At 42.2% G+C, this 17,012-nt stretch overlaps 1 protein-coding gene across 2 annotated transcripts in view; it reads left to right on the top strand.

Annotated features, from left to right (window-relative positions):
- The window catches only part of SLC2A9 (solute carrier family 2 member 9), a 180,846-nt gene that overhangs the window by 39,212 nt on the left and 124,622 nt on the right, over nucleotides 1-17,012 (top strand). The gene's annotated exons all lie outside the window — the stretch shown is intronic.

Consider the following 17,012-nt stretch of genomic DNA (forward strand, 5'->3'; position numbering starts at 1 on the left):
TTTAAAGTCTTTATTGAATTTGTTACAATATTGCTTCTGTTTTATGTTTTGGTTTTTCGGCCTTGAGGCATGTGGGATTTTAGCTCCCCTACCAGGGATCGAACCCACACCCCTGCATTGAAAGATGAAGTCTTAACCACTGGACCGCCAGGGAAGTCCCTCATTCATCCTTTCATTTATTCACCAAGCAGCGTTTACGGAGTACATGCTGTGCCTTGTGGTCTATACTGGGGACACAGTGGTGAACAGGACCCCCCAGTCCCTACACCTGGAGCTTACGTTCTAGTGGGTGGACAGATATGTAATTAGATATATGAGGTAGATAATGGTAAGCCCTAGGAGGAAAAGAAGCAGCACAGGAAGATAGTAAGGGCTATTTTAAATAGGACTCAGGGAAGGCTGCTCGGAGGAGGAAACAAAGGAGCAGAGACGGGAATGAACCAAGGGCAAGAAACAAATGAATATTGTGGGAATTGTGTACCTGGCGGAGAGAAGTGGACAGTGACCCTGAAGTGGAAGCATGCTTGGCAAGTTCAAAGAAGAGTCAGGAGGCCAGTGTGGTGGAGCCTGGTGAGCCAGGGGGAGAGTGGATGCAGATGAGTTGAAGAGGGGCCAGTCAGATCCCACAGGACCTGGTAGGTCACAGTGAGGACTGCGGATTTGTGCTGAGTGTGATGGGGAGCCGGGGTAGGGTTGAGAGAAATGTGACAAGAGTTGGTTTATGATTCAATAAGATTCCTCCCACTTCTGTGTAGAGAGAAGGTAGGGGGAGGGCAGGAGTGGGGTGGGAAGGCCATCCGCCCCGGGGTGATAGCTATGAGTAGGACAGGATGGCGGCGGTGAAAGTGGTGAGACATGGCCTGATTCTGGCCATGGCCTGTGAGAGTAGGAGACTCAAAATATATTGTCAAAACCAACAAGCCAACCCTGCTTTCTTTCTAAATACGCAAATCCGTAGAATGGTACTTTCAGGCCTTTGTAGAAAGATCACAAGCTTTAAGATTAGAAACCCCTGGGACTGGATCCCAGCTCTGCTATTTGCCAATTACTGACTTTTGATAAGTTACTGAATGGTTCTGAGCCTCAGTTTCCTCATCTGTAAAATGGAGATAACAATAGCTACCTTGGAGGGCTGTTAAAAGGCTGACATGAAGACGTGTGTGTGTGTGTGTGTGTGTGTGTGTGTGTGTGTGTACATACACTGCCTAATGCTGCTGGAACCCTGTATGAAGTCGTTAAGGGCTAGTTCCCTTCCTTCTCCATCTTTTATAAGCTGAGGGCACCAGGCGTTGTGAGTGACGGGAATGACAAGGGAGAGCATGAGAGTAAGAGGCCGTATAGGAGGTCAGGGAGGAAGAGACTTCATTTATTTTCATTGCTTTGCTGGCAGGAAATAATTCAGGATTTTGTAATACCTCAAACTCTCACTATTCAAGTAGAAGGGAGAAGCCTGTAGAAAGAACATTAACTGGAGAGAACACTGGCTGGTGTTCATGTAGAATTTTCTAATTGACCAATCATGTTTATGAACTTCATCACCTTTGATCTCCCACTAACGCTGAAAGGCTGCTATATATATATTTTTCAACGGCCATGGTTTATTCACCACGATGGACCAAAAGCTGGGCATAGAACAAGCCTCGATAAGTTTGAAAAGATTGAAATCTTTTATTGAAATCATATAAATATGTTCTCTGACCACAGTATAATTGAATTAGAAATCACAAACAATATCTAAGAACCCCCCTAAATTTGGAAAATGATAAAAACACACCTCTAAGTATTACATGAGTCAAAGAGGAAGTTACAAGGGAAATTACAAATATTTTACGCTCTAGAGCCCGGGAGCCACAGCTACTGAGCCCGCGTGCTGCAACTATTGAAGCCCGAGCACCTAGAGCCCATGCTGTGCAACAAGAGAGGCCACCGCAGTGAGAAGCCCGTGCGCCGCAACGGGGAGTGGCCCCCGCTCGCCCCAGCTAGAGAGAGCCCGCGTGTAGCGGCGAGGACCCAACGCAGCCAAAAATGAAAATAAATTAAAAATTAAAAAATATATTTTAACGGAACGATAATGAATACAGCATATCAAAATTTGTTGGATGCAGTTAGAGGAAAAGCTATGAATTTTCATGCTTATATTAGAAAAGAACAGGATTTGGTAAACTACGTCCCTTGGGACAAATTTGGCCTGTAGACAGTTTTTTTATGGCCTGTGAGCCAGAGGGTTGCATGCTAAGTGAATTAAGTCAGACAGAGAAAGACAAATACTGTATTTTTTCACTTATACATGGAATCTAGCAAAAAACAAGCAAATGAACAAACATAGCAAAACAGAAATAGACTCATAGATATAGAGAAAAATGGGTGGCTGTCAAAGGGGAAGGGGGTGGGGCATTGGGCAAAATAGATGACAGAGATTAAGAGGTACAAACTTCCAGTTATAAAATAAATAAATCATGGGATGGAATGTAAAGCATAGAGGGTATAGTCAGTGCTATTGCAATAACTTTGTATAACGACAGATCATAAATAGACTTAGTGGTGATCATTTTGTAATGTATAAAAATACTGAATCACTACATTGTACACCTGAAGCTAATATAATATTATAAGCCAGCTGTACTTCAGTGAAACGCTGTTTTGTTGTCATTTTACATATGAGGGCCTTGAGGCTCAGAAACACGACACAGTAAAGTGGTTAAGGGTGAGGGCTATGGATCAAGCCGGCCTGGGTTCTGACACTTACCAAGGTTAACTTCATCAGTTAGGTTTTGCTGCATTAAAAAACAAAACAAAAACATAATGGCTTACGGCAATAATCCTTTTGCTGAGCTTACAGTTCTGAGGGTTGGTGGGGCAGTTCTAACCAGGGCCAGCCCTGCTGGGCTCTGCTGGGCTCTCTCTCCCATGGCTGAGGTTGGCTGCGGGCCAGTCAGCGGCTGAATGACCTTGGATGTTCTCAGGCTCATGTTTGGTTGCCAGCAGGTGAGCTGGTCTTGGGATCCCGAGGGCTGGCTCATCTCTGTTCCATGTGGTCTCTCACCCCCAGATGGGGTGACTCAGCTTCTTCCATGGGATTTTCAGGGTTCCAATAAGCAGCAAGAGGAACAAGTCCCAGTGTGCAAGCACTTATCAAGTCTGCTTGGACACATCTGCCAGAGTCCCACTGGCCAAGGTGAGTCCCATGACCGGATGCAGAGTCAGGGTCAGAGGCATCTAACCACCCAAAGATGTGGACTCAGGGAGCATGGACAAAGTGGAGACCACACAGCAGCAGTCTGCCTCCCTGTCTCAGCCCCTTTCTCTCATCTGGGGAAGGGGAATACTCCTAAGCTTCCCTTGTTAGGGAATGTAAAACTTAATGGTATGCTGTGTGTGCAAAACAAGTACATTCCAGCCCCCATTACCTTCCCCCAACACCAATAATGGTATCGTTGCCATTATTGTTGTTGTTATCAATTTATTCTTAGTTAATACGATGCAGATCCAGGATTTGGACCGATGGTCGGGTTTCGAAGACCCTGCCTGCTCAGGAGAAAGGGTGGTGAGACGGGAGCATCTAAAAGTCCTTTTCTAATGGAGGCCACTGAAGTCTCTCTTTCTGGCAGCTTTGTATTTTACCCATTTAGCCTCTTTCCTGCTGCTTTGCTTGTCTAGCTATTCTGGGGGAGGTGACACTTACTAGTTACACATAACTGGTTGCTCTCTGAATTTCCTTAATTAAAAATAAGCTGAGTATCTTTTCCAACCACAATGCTATGAGACTAGATATCAGTTACAGGAAAAAAACTGTAAAAAATACAAACACATGGAGGCTAAACAATATGCTACTAAATAACCAAGAGATCACTGCAGAAATCAAAGAGGAAATCAAAATATACCTAGAAACAAATGACAATGAAAACACCATGGCCCAAAACCTATGGGATGCAGCAAAAGCAGTTCCAAGAGGGAGGTTTACAGCAACACAATCCTACCTCAAGAAACAAGAAAAATCTCAGATGAACAACCTAACCTTACACCTAAAGCAATTAGAGAAAGAAGAACAAAAAAACCCCAAAGTTAGCAGAAGGAAAGAAATCATAAAGATCAGATCAGAAATAAATGAAAAAGAAATGAAGGAAATGATAGCAAAGATCAGTAAAACTAAAAGCTGGTTCTTTGAGAAGATAAACAAAATTGATAAACCATTAGCCAGACTCATCAAGAAAAAAAGGAAGAAGACTCAAATCAACAGAATTAGAAATGAAAAAGGAGAAGTAACAACTAACAATGCAGAAATACAAAGGATCATGGGAGATTACTACAAGCAACTATATGCCAATAAAATAGAAAACCTTGAAGAAATGGACAAATTCTGAGAAAAGCAAAACGTTCTGAGACTGAACCAGGGAAAAATAGAAAATATAAACAGACGAATCACAAGCACTGAAACTGAAACTGTGACTTAAAATCTTCCAACAAACAAAAACGCAGGAGCAGATGGCTTCACAGGTGAATTCTATCAAACATTTAGAGAATAGCTAAAACCCATCCTTCTCAAACTCTTCCAAAATATAGCAGAGGGAGGAACACTCCCAAACTCATTCTATGAGGCCACCATCACCTTGATACCAAAACCAGAAAAAGATGTCAAAAAAAAGAAAATTACAGGCCAATATCACTGATGAACATAGATGTAAAAATCCTCAACAAAATACTAGCAAACAGAGGCCAGCAGCACATTAAAAGGATCATACACCATGATCAAGTGGGGTTTATCCCAGGAATGCAAGGATTCTTTAAAATATGCAAATCAGTCAAGATGATACACCATATTAACAAATTGAAGGAGAAAAACCATATGATCATTTCCATAGACGCAGACAAAGCTTTCGACAAAATTCAACACCGATTTATTATAAAAACTCTCCAGAAAGTAGGCATAGAGGGAACTTACCTCAACATAATAAAGGCCATATATCACAATCCCAGAGCCAACATCATTCTCAATGGTGAAAAACTGAAACCATTTCCTCTAAGATCAGGGACAAGACAAGGTTACCTACTCTCACCAGTATTATTTAACGTAGTTTTGGAAGTTTTAGCCACAGCAAGCAAAGAAGAAAAAGAAAGAAAAGGAATCCAAATTGGAAAAGAAGAAATAAAACTGTCACTGTTTTCAGATGACATGATACTATACATAGAGAATCCTAAAGATGCTACCAGAAAACTACTAGAGCTAATCAATGAATTTGGTAAAGTAGCAGGATACAAAATTAATGCACAGAAATCTCTTGCATTCCTATACATTAACGACAAAAAATCTGAAAGAGAAATTAAAGAAACACTCCCATTTACCATTGCAATGAAAAGAATAAAATACCTAGGAGTAAACCTACCTAAGGAGACAAAAGACGTGTATGCAGAAAACTATAAACCACTGATGAAAGCAATTAAACATGATACGAACAGATGGAGAAATATACCATGTTCTTGGATTGGAAGAATCAACACTGTGAAAATTACTATCCTACCCAAAGCAATCTACAGATTCAGTGCAATCCCTGTCAAACTACCAATGGTATTTATCACAGAACTAGAACAAAAAATTTCACAATTTGTATGGAAACACAAAAGACCCTGAGTAGCCAAAATGATCTTGAGAAAGAAAAACGGAGCTGGAGGAATCAGGCTCCCTGAATTCAGACCATACTACAAAGCTACAGTAATCAAGGCAGTATGGTACTGGCACAAAAACAGAAATATAGATCAATGGAACAGGACAGAAAGCCCAGAGATAAACCCATGCACATATGGTCATCTAATTTATGACAAAGGAGGCAAGAATATACAGTGGAGAAAAGACAGCATCTTCAAAAAGTGGTGCTGGGAAAACTGGACAGCTACATGTAGAAGAATGAAATTAGACCACTGCCTAACACCATACACAAAAATAAACTGAAAATGGATTAAAGACATAAATGTAAGGCCAGACACTATAAAACTCTTAGAGGAAAGCATAGGCAGAACACTCTATGACATAAATCACAGCAAGATCCTTTTTGACCCACTTCCTAGAGAAATGGAAATAAAAAATAAACAAATGGGACCTAATGAAACTTAAAAGCTTTTGCACAGTAAAAGAAACCATAAACAAGACAAAAAGACAACCCTCAGAATGGGAGAAAATATTTGCAAAGGAAGCAACTGACAAAGGATTTATCTCCAAAATTTACAAGCAGCTCATGCAGCTCAATATCAAAAAAAACAAACAACCCAATCCAAAAATGGGCAGAAGACCTAAATAGACATTTCTCCAAAGAAGATACACAGATTGCCAGCAAACACATGAAAGGACGCTCAACATCACTAATCATTAGAGAAATGCAAATCAAAACTACAATGAGGTGTCACCTCACACCAGTCAGAATGGCCATCATCAAAAAATCTACAAAGAATAAATGCTGGAGAGGGTGTGGAGAAAAGGGAACCTCTTGCACTGTTGGTGGGAACGTGAATTGGTACAGCCACTATGGAGAACAGTATGTAGGTTCCTCCAAAAACTAAAAATAGAACTACCATATGACCCAGCAATCCCACTACAGGGCATACACCCTGAGAAAACCATAATTCAAAAAGAGTCATGTACCACAATGCTCATTGTAGCACTGTTTACAATAGCCAGGACATGGAAGCAACCTAAGTGTCCATTGACAGATGAATGGATAAAGAAGATGTGGCACATATATATGATGGAATATTACTCAGCCATAAAAAGAAACAATTGAGTTATTTGTAGTGAGGTGGATGGACCTAGAGACGGTCATACAGAGTGAAGTAAGTTGGAAAGAGAAAAACAAATACCGTATGCTAACACAGATATATGGAATCTAAAAAAAAAAGAGTTCTGAAGAACCTAGGGGTAGGACAGGAATAAAGACGCAGACATAGAGAATGGACTTGAGGACACGGGGATGGCGAAGGGTAGGCTGAGACGAAGTGAGAGAGGGGCATTGACATATATACACTGCCAAATGTAAAATAGATAGTGGGAAGCAGCCGCATAGCACAGGGAGATCAGCTCGGAGCTTTGTGACCACGTAGAGGGGTGGGATAAGGAGGGTGGGAGGGAGACGCAAGAGGGAGGGGATATGGGGATATATGTATATGTATAGCTGATTCACTTTGTCATACAGCAGCAACTAACACAACAATGTATAGCAATTATACCTCAATAAAGATGTCAAAAAAAATAAGCTGATTCAAAGAGAGATGCCATTTTTACAAAACCGCATATTCAAGACAAACGTCTTTTAGACCATTTGTCCTATGAGCTTTTCAAAAAGAAACAAAAAAAAAAGTAAAATAAAAAAAAAAAGTAAAATCAACAGGTGGGGATAAAATGCACTCCTGATTTCTGGAATGTGGCCTCTTGGAGTTGAGCCAAGATGTGGAAGCTTTGTGTCATCTATTCTCACCAAACCCTCTCAAAGCAGAGAGACAGATGTGAGGGCATTTAAGGTGAGGCAACTGGTCAGAAAGAAAGAAAATTGCTGGTTATGAGGTGAATTGCTGCCCTTCTTGAAATAAATAATTTAAAACCAAATGAGAAGCCTGGAGGATTTTCAGGTGGTTGTGCTGCTCAAACCAGGTTCTCGGGGGGAATACTTGGAACCATTGCAGAAAACATCGGACTGAAGTGTCCTATTTCTAAAAGGCTTGGAGCAAAAATAAACACACTATTTTTACATTGAAACAAACATGATGAAGCATGGCGTTGGAGGGCAAATCCTTGCTGATTGTAAAGTCAAGGTAAAAGAGTGCAGAGGTGTTTTGTGTTTGTGGATGATTGTGTTGGACAGGCTTCTGCCACAGCGTTCCCAGAGCTGTCCACACTCCCAGGGGTGCAAGCCCACATCTCCTGCATTAGCACCTCTGCAGTGGACAAGCCCAAGTCTGCTGCATTAAGAACTCTCCAGTGACAAGTTCATATCTGCTGCATTAAGTGCTCTCTAGTGGACAAGTTCAAGCAGCAGCGTTTAGAGAATCATATGGCATGGACATGAAATCAGGGTCAAGGACTTGACTTCAAGTTCTGGCTCTACCACTGACTTGCCAGGTGACCTTGGGGCCATCAGTTCCCCTCTCTGGGCCTCAGTGATGTAATCTAGAAAATAGGGAGAATGAACTCTGGTAGCTGAGGTTTCCACCAGCTCTAAAAATCTGCTCTGGCTCCTTTTTGTTCTCCCCTTAGAGCTACTACCATGAATGTCCTCTTTAGGCTTCCAGACTTCACATGCCACATGTAGCTCTATCGTCTACTAATTAAACAACACCACAGTGTAGGAGACTGAGAAATAAAGGAATAGGGCAGAAACACTGGCCCTCCTGGCTGGTGGGGTCAGCCCATGTATATCATGTGTGGACTTACCCAGCTACCTCTGCCGCAAGCTCCCGGCAATGGTGTGCACCACTCTGACAAGCAAATGATTTATTATTTATCATTATTCTGCCTACTGCTCCCAAAGGTGTTCACATCTTATTCCCTGGAACCCATGAATATGTAAGCTTACATGGCAAAAGGGACTTTGCAGATGTGATTAAATTCAGGACCTTGAGATGAATAGGTTATCCTGGATTCTCCAGGCAGGTCCAGTGTAATCACAGGAGTCCTTGTAAGTGAAAGACGGAGGAGGGGAGCCAGAGTCAGGGAAGGAGGCGAGATGATGAAAGCAGAGACTGGAGTGATGCAGTTGCTGGCACTGAGGATGGAAGGGGCCATGAGCCAAGGAGTGTAGGTGTCACTAGAAGGTGGAAAAGGCAAGAAAATGGACTATTCCCTAGAGCCTCCAGAAAGACCACAGCCCTGCCAACATGTTGATTTTAGCCCATGTTGGACCCATGAGTCCCATTTTGGACTCATGCCCTGCAGAACTGTCTGAAAATAAATGTAAGTCACTAAGTTCATGGCCATTTGCTATGGCAGCAATAGGAAACCAACAAAAACACTAATAATATTATTAATTTATTATTATGACTTGAGTCAGATTTTAACATGACAAAGAGAGGGTAAGGTGCTCAGAAGAAATGGATTCTAGTCCTAGCCTTTCTACTGACTAGCCCGGTGGCCTGAGAAAAGCCTCTTTTGCACATAAAGTAAAGATAATGACATCTACCTAACAATATCCAGGTGCTAAACAGGTGTGTGTGTCTGTGTCTGTGTGTGTGTCTGTGTTTGTGTCTGTGTGTTTGTGTGTCTGTGTGTCTTTATGTATGACTGTCTCTGTGTGTCTCTGTGTCCGTGTGTGTGTGTGTTTCCCTTCAAAAGCACAACTCTCTTGGACTCAGAGCTCTACCTGCATTTGCATGTGAGGAGATGGAGCCTCAGGGGGTACCTTGCCAAGGTCTCACAGTTCAGATGTGTCTGGGCCAAGGTGGGAGCCAGGTGTGCCTGACTCCACACTTTTCCTAAATTGCTCGGCTTAGAGGAACCGGAGGGATAATGTGGGTCAGGACTTTTCTCTTTCCGTTTTTCCTGTGCAATGATTACATTATTTATATTTAAATGGACTCATTTTTTTAAGTTAAATAAATAGATTTGAGAAGGAAATAAAACACATCCTGGCCTGTAAGCCAGGCCCTAAATGGTCTCCCCCCTCCGCTGCCCCGTTCCCTCTCTGAACCACCACCATGTGGCCTCAGGGACCACCCTATGTGAAACTGCAACTCTCCCCACCCCGGGCATCCCTGTCCTCCCTCCCCGCTTGATGTTTCCCTAGAGCTCTTATCACCATCTAGCAGGCAGCACACTCTTCATGCTTATGCTCAGCCTCCCTCCAGTACCTCCCTCCCCAAGATGCAACTACACGACAGCAAGGCTTTTCTATCTGTTTCATTCATTGCCATTGCCTTGGCTTCTAACAGTGACGACCTCTCAGTATACACTCACTCAGTAAATATTTGTTGAATGGAGAACAAACCATTTCTTTGCCATATATATATATATATATATATAGAGAGAGAGAGAGAGAGAGAGAGAGAGAGAAGGAGGGAAGGAGGGAGGGAGGGAGGGAGGAAGAGAGAGTTCTGCTTTTAGAATAAAATGGTTAGAAAAAGCATCTGTTTAAAGGTATCAGACAGCTACCGAGGCATGGGGGGACTTATAGGACCACAATCTGGGAAAGGAGTGAAACCCAGAGAGGTAAGCCCTGCATTTGGGACAACTTTTCCTCTAGAGGTATCTCCCAATTCCAGGATGATGGCTGAGAATCTGAGATGCTTAGTAGACCTTTCAACAGATTCATGGGGCTGAGGAGGAGGAATTGGAGTTGAACTCCTGACAGGTAGGAAGGTCGCTAGTCACCACAGGGCTACACCATAGGAGCAAGAGTGAATCATAAATAGACCAGATCTTCAAATCACTTCAGTCACCAACGGATTTGTGGTAAGCTGGGATTGCTCATGCCTCTAGCCTCTCACCCTGCCAGATGCATACATCCAGAACCTCAAATTATTTTTGCAGTTTTCATATACACTCTGATATTCAATCCAAAGTAGCCAGACATACAAGGAGAAAACCAAGAGAAATAACATCAAAAATAAACTGATAGTGATTCTGAAAATAGCAGTATTAGACACAGCCATTAAAATAATTATGCTTAATATGTTCAGATAATCAAGAGATAACGTCAAGAATTTTGGCATAGAAATGGTAGCTATGTTTTGACTTACCAAATCGAAATTCTGGGACTAAAAAATACAAAAACTGAAAAATGCAAAAAATGCAAGAACTTAATGAATGGTTTTACCAGCAGATAGCATGCACCCAAAGCAAGAATCAGGGAACTAAAGCATCAAAGATCAGAAGAAAGCATCCAGGTTGAAGCATGAAAACACAGAAAAGAGGGTAAGAAATGTCTGGGAAATTGTAAAGATGTCTAACGTACATTAATTGGAAAATCAGAAAGAGAGTAGACAGAGGATGGAGAAAAAACAATTTTTGGAAGATAATGGCCAACATTTTTTTTTTTCTGATGAAAAACCACAAGTCCAAGAAGCACTATGGATCCCTAGTAGGGTAAAAACAAAGAAAACCACAACTCTGCACAGCTTAGTAAAACTTCTGGCAACCAAGGGCAAACAGAAAGTTATTCTGAAAAACAATCAGGATAAAAAGATATGTTACCTTCAAATAAGTAAGAATAAAATGGAAAGCTGGCTTTTCAACAAAAACAATGGAAGACAAAAAAACAGCAAAATGATATTTTCAAAGAGCTGAAAGAAAATAACTGCCAACCTAGAATTCTCCAACCAGTGAAAATATCTTTCAAAAATAAAGGTGAAATGAAAACACCTTTTCAGTCAAACAAAAGCTAATAAAATTTATCCCTAGCACACTTGCATGAAAGAAACTAATTACAGAAATATAAGTAGAAAATCCTCATATGTTTGGAAATTAAGATGTAAGTGAGGTGTACTTCTCAGTAACCAGGGGACAAAAAAGAAATCACAATGGAAATTTTAAAGTAGTTTGAATTAAATGATTATGAAAATACCACATAAGGCATATCAAATTTTGTCAGATACAGCTAAAGCCGTGTTTAGAGTAAAATTTATAACCTCAAATGCATATAGTCTAAAACATGAAAGGCTGAAAATCAATGATCTAATATTCCATCTCAAAGAAGTTAGAAAAAGAATTTTCATTAGAGAACATCAGCAAAGACAAGTGAGTTCTAGAAAAGATTAATAAAATTGATAAACCCCTTGCAAGACTGTTTATAAAAAGAGAGAAAAGGAATTGATAACTAATGCTATTGGGTTGGCCAAAAAGTTCATTTGTGTTTTTCCGTAAGATCAGAATGGATAGATCCTGAAGCATTAAAAACATAAGAATATATCATGAACATGTTTATAAAATATGTTTGAAAACTTTAGATAAATGTACAAATGCCAAGAAAGAAAAAACTTACCAATACTGACTTAAGAAAAAATAGAATTTCTGTATAGTCCTATTCTATTAAATAAGTTGAACATGTAATTTAAAACCTTTTAACAAAGGAAATGCAAGGCCCATATGGCTTCTTTAAGAAAGAATAACACTAACACCATACAATCATTTCCAGAGGGGACACTCCCCAACTCATTTTATAAAATGAATGTATCCTTGATTGTATATCCTAGTAGGAGCTTTACAAGAAAGGAAAATTACAGGCCAATATCATTACAAAACAATGATTTTTGCAGTCATATATGTATACATTTTCGGTTATCCATACATGTGCACCAAAAGACTTGTACAAGAATATTTATGGGGCACTATTAGTATTTTTAAACTTTATTTTATTGAAGCGTAGTTGATTTCCAGTGTTATATTAGTTTCCAGTGTACAGCAAAGCAACTCAGTTATGCATATATCTAATAGTTTGTATCTGCTAATCCCAAACTACCAATCCATCCCTCACCAACCCTGCTTTGGCAACCACAAGTCTGTTCTAAAGAGATTGTCTGTGAGTCAATTTCTGTTTGATAAACAAGTTCATTTGTGTCATATCTTAGATTCCATATGTAAGTGATATCATTTGGTATTTGTCTTTCTCTTTCTGACTTCACTTAGTATGATAATCTCTAGTTGCATCCATGTTGCTGCAAATGGCATTATTTTGTTCTTTTTTATGGCTGAGTAATATTCCACTGTATATATGTACCACATCTTCTTTATCCATTCATCTGTCGATGGACATTTAGGTTGCTTCCATGTCTTGGCTGTTGTAAATAGGGTCACTGTTAGTGTTAACCCCAAACTGTCCATCAATAGTAGGGTGGATAAATTGTGGAATACTTACACATTGGAATACTACACAGCAATGAAAACAGACAGATTAGAGCTACATGCTACAACACTGATGCATTTCACAAACATAATATCAGCAAAAGAGGCAAGAAGTAAAAGAAGTACATATTCTCTGATTCCATATGCTAATCTTTGGTGATTGCAGTTAGGCTGGTGGTGATCTTTGGGAAGGAGGGGAAAGATAGTGATTCTGAGGGAGCACAGCATGGGGGCTTTCTGGGGTGTTGGTCTTGTAAGTTGATTCTTTTTTTTTTTTGCGGTACGCGGGCCTCTCACTGTTGTGGCCTCTCCCGTTGTGGAGCACAGGCTCCGGACGCGCAGGCTCAGCGGCCATGGCTCATAGGCCCAGCCGCTCTGCAGCATGTGGGATCTTCCCGGACCGGGGCACGAACCCGTGTCCCCTGCATCAGCAGGAGGACTCTCAACCACTGCGTTACCAGGGAAGCCCGTAAGTTGATTCTTGACTCGGGTGGAGGTTACACAGGTGTGTACATTTTGTGATGATTCATCAAACTGCACACATATTATTTGTGCAATTTAAAAATGTGTGTCATACTTTAATCTTCAAATTTAAATTTATATTCAGTGAAACGCTTAGTTTTGGACTGGACTCAAATTTTTCTGCAACCCCATAGAAAAATGCAATTATCCAGTTGTCCCTGCAACATCTTTGAGTGCCCTTAGACAATATTTTCCTTCAATCCCTTCTGCTTTGTATGGGCTAAAATGCTACTTCTGGAACTGGACTCTAGGAGGAATCTGGAAGTTAGGCTAGCTCTGTGTGAGGGAGAGCTCACTCCTTTCATTGCATCAGGCCACGTACCCTGAGGAAGCGGAAGACTGTAAAGTGGTTCTGGAAGTTGTGAACTGCTCGGTAGATTGGAACTGTTGTTGATGTTTTAGATGAGAGGCACTCTGCCCTCTGTGCACTTGGAGTCTGCAGCCCCTGTAGGACTGGCCTTTGAGGCCTGTTCCCATAGACCACAATTATAACCGCACCAGCCTGCCGGTCTGCAACTCCCAACCACTGGCGACCCCAGCAACCTCACCTTTACCGCAGCCTTGGTTAAATAAATAACGGTAGAGTGAAAGTGCCTTGGGGACCCAATAGACTTTGATCAAGCACGTGTGCAGGGTCTGGCGCTGTTCTCCGAAGGAAATTTTCTGTGGCTGGAAGTGGGGAAACAGACAATATACAAGTACAGGTGACCCTTGAACAACGCAGTGGTTAGCGGTGCCGACCCTCAGTGCAGTCGAAAATTCACGCGCAACTTTACAGTCGACCCTCCATACATGTGGTTCTGCATCTGCGAATTCAGCATCGGATTGTGTGGCACTGTCGTACGTATTTAGTGAAAAAAAATGTGAGTATAAGTGGACCTGCATGGTTCAAAGCCATGCTGTTCAAGGGTCCCCTGTAAATACCGAACAAAAAAAGCACTGAGTGCCATGAGGAACATAAGACAGGATGGAGAGATAAGGAGTGACGGGGAGGGATTGATTTCGACGGGTGAAGGCCTCCATGAGGAGGTAGGGCAGTTTCTTATGGCTGCTGTCACCAAAAACCACAACTGGGGGGCTGAAAACAACAGAAATTATGCTCTCAGAGTTCTGGAGGCCAGAAGTCCAAAATCAAGGTATCTGCAGGGTTGGTCCCTTCTGGAGGCTCTGAAGGAGAATCTGTTTCATGCCTCTCCTGGCTTCTGGTGCTGCCGGGAAGCCTTGGCATTCCCTGGCTTGTGGCAGCATCACTCCAATCTCTGTCTCCATCTTCACGCGCCCCTCTTCCCTCTGTGTCTCCCTGTGTCTTATCATCTTATAAGGACACCAGTCATTGGGTTTAGGGCCCACCCTAATCCAGTGTGACCTCACCTTAACCTGATTCCATCTGCAAAGGACCCGTTGGGTCACATTAGTTCCCGTTAGCGGGAGGTAGTGAGGCTGAGCTGAGACGGGAAGGACAGTGGGGCGTCAGCCTGTGGAGCTGTGAAGACAGAGGACTCGGGATAAACAGAACGACAAAGGCTGATATCCCACAATCAGAATGAGCCTGGAGTGTCTGGTAAATCGTAAGGCTGGGGCACCTGGGGGGGAAGAATGGCAGGATACAGGGTCACAGGTCAAGAGGGGCCACTCAGGTGTATGGGATTCTTGGTGCAGCAACACGAGCCCAGGGTAATCAACCATCCTCATTTGCCCGGAACTCAGGGGCTTCCCGGGACACAGAATTTTCAGTGCTAAAGCCAGGATGGTCCCTGGCAAACTGGGATGAGTTGGTCCTCCTACAGCCGGCTACCTCCTCATGGCTCACCACTGGTTTAGCCAGCAGCATCTCATTTTTGCCCGAAATTTCACAATGGGCAAGGAAGAAGAGTCTCCATTAATTGACAGTGTCCTGTGTGCCTTTCACTCTGCTAAGCGTTCTCCAGGGATTCAGTCTGCGCAGGCGCCCTGTGAAGGAGGCGTTCTTCCTGTGCCAACCGTGTGCCACGTCCATTACCACGACCATGCCTCCTCTTTCCTACCAGCCGTATCATTTCCTTAATAGCTTTTCGTGAGATGATGATGATAATTATACCCAGAGGGTAGGGGGAGTGTCAGGGTGAGGACCTAACAGTTTTCCAAGTGTCCATCAAGTGACCAAAAGTGAGCCAGGTGCTTTATATGTAGTAATTTTATTCCCACCGCAACAGGAATAGACAGCAATTATGACCCTTCTTTCATAGATGGGTAGGCGGAGGCTAGGAGAAGCTAACTCACTTGATCAAGGTCACCTAGTGAGGAAAGCAGGGCTGTGGGACTTGAATCCTGCGCCTTCCTCTCTATTCCACTGCCCCCTAAGCAACAAGGTGCCACACTGATCCGTGGCCACTTGATTTTTTCATGAGGCCAGATGCTCTCAATATGTGTGTTTGGGATAAAAATTCAGATAGCATCTGGTTTGTGTTGCAGCTTTGGAGATAATTCCTGTCTCTTTGCACCTTAAGCGTGCTTCCCTTGTGTGCTGAACCAGAAAAAGTTATCCTGGGCTGAGATGCAATGAATGAGATGCTCAGCTTATAAATTGGGCAGCACGTTCCCTTCACTATTTCTTTTTAGGAAGGGCTTCCCTGAATGCTAGAAACTGGGGTGAATCCAGCTTAAGATGAAACACATCGACTGGTGCCTAAAGTGTGTCGGGAACGGTACTCTAACCTCTAGGCATCAGGAGGCCAGGGCAGGAAAGAAGTTTTTGATTGCCCAAACAATCTGGTGAAAAATTAGAAGACAATAGTAGTTAGGGCTAGTAATGCTGACTTGAACGCTGAGTGAAACGCTGAGCAAATCTCAATTAACTCTCACAGCAAGCCTATGAAGTCAGACTCAGTTCTCATCCCCAACTTGTAGATAGAGAAACTGAGGCTGAGAGAGGCTAACTCTCTCAGCCCAAGTCCTCAACTTTTGTAAGTTGCAGGGATTTGACCCAGAAAGCAGTGTGACTCAGAGTGTAATAAGCAAGCCACGAATCTGCCTGGGATAAGTGCATTTGTAGACCTTCATGGGTCTATAAAGGGTCTTAAGAATACCCCTGCCCCGAAATGAGTAGAAAACAAAGTTTCTTGAACCTGACAAGGCCTCATGATATTTTTACTAACAGAACCTCTATGAGTGCAGAGTATTATGTTTTATGAGACATATTTATAACTATTACTTTTTAAATAGAAATATCAGTCATAAGCCTTTGAACACATAAATTTATCTCAAAGGTTATGAGACCCTATGTGAGTGACGTCATCTATAAAATGCTGTACGATGGGTTTAACAGTATCTGTCATAACTGAGTTCCGTGATTTACCTAAGGAGGTGCCGTTAGCTGGCGGGAAAGTTCAAGTTCTAGAATCAGAGACCTGATCTACTGGGCAAATAATCTCTTGGAGCATTTTTGGATGTCCCTTGGTGATTTGGGAAAGTTACTCAACCTCTCCGTGCCTCAGTTTTCTCATATTTAGAATGGGGATAATGATAGTACATTTACTTCAGAGGGTTGTTATTTAAAATAGATAAGTTAATATATGTAAAGAGAGAAGGAAGATCCCTGCTACTTGGTAGGCACTATGTGCGTTGGTTATTATTGTCACCACCGTCACCATCACCACCAGCATCACTGCCATCAGCTACCACCATTTCCCCTCCTATG

The sequence above is a fragment of the Lagenorhynchus albirostris genome, chromosome 4, assembly GCF_949774975.1.
Source record: "Lagenorhynchus albirostris chromosome 4, mLagAlb1.1, whole genome shotgun sequence".
NCBI classification, from domain to species: Eukaryota; Metazoa; Chordata; class Mammalia; order Artiodactyla; family Delphinidae; genus Lagenorhynchus; species Lagenorhynchus albirostris.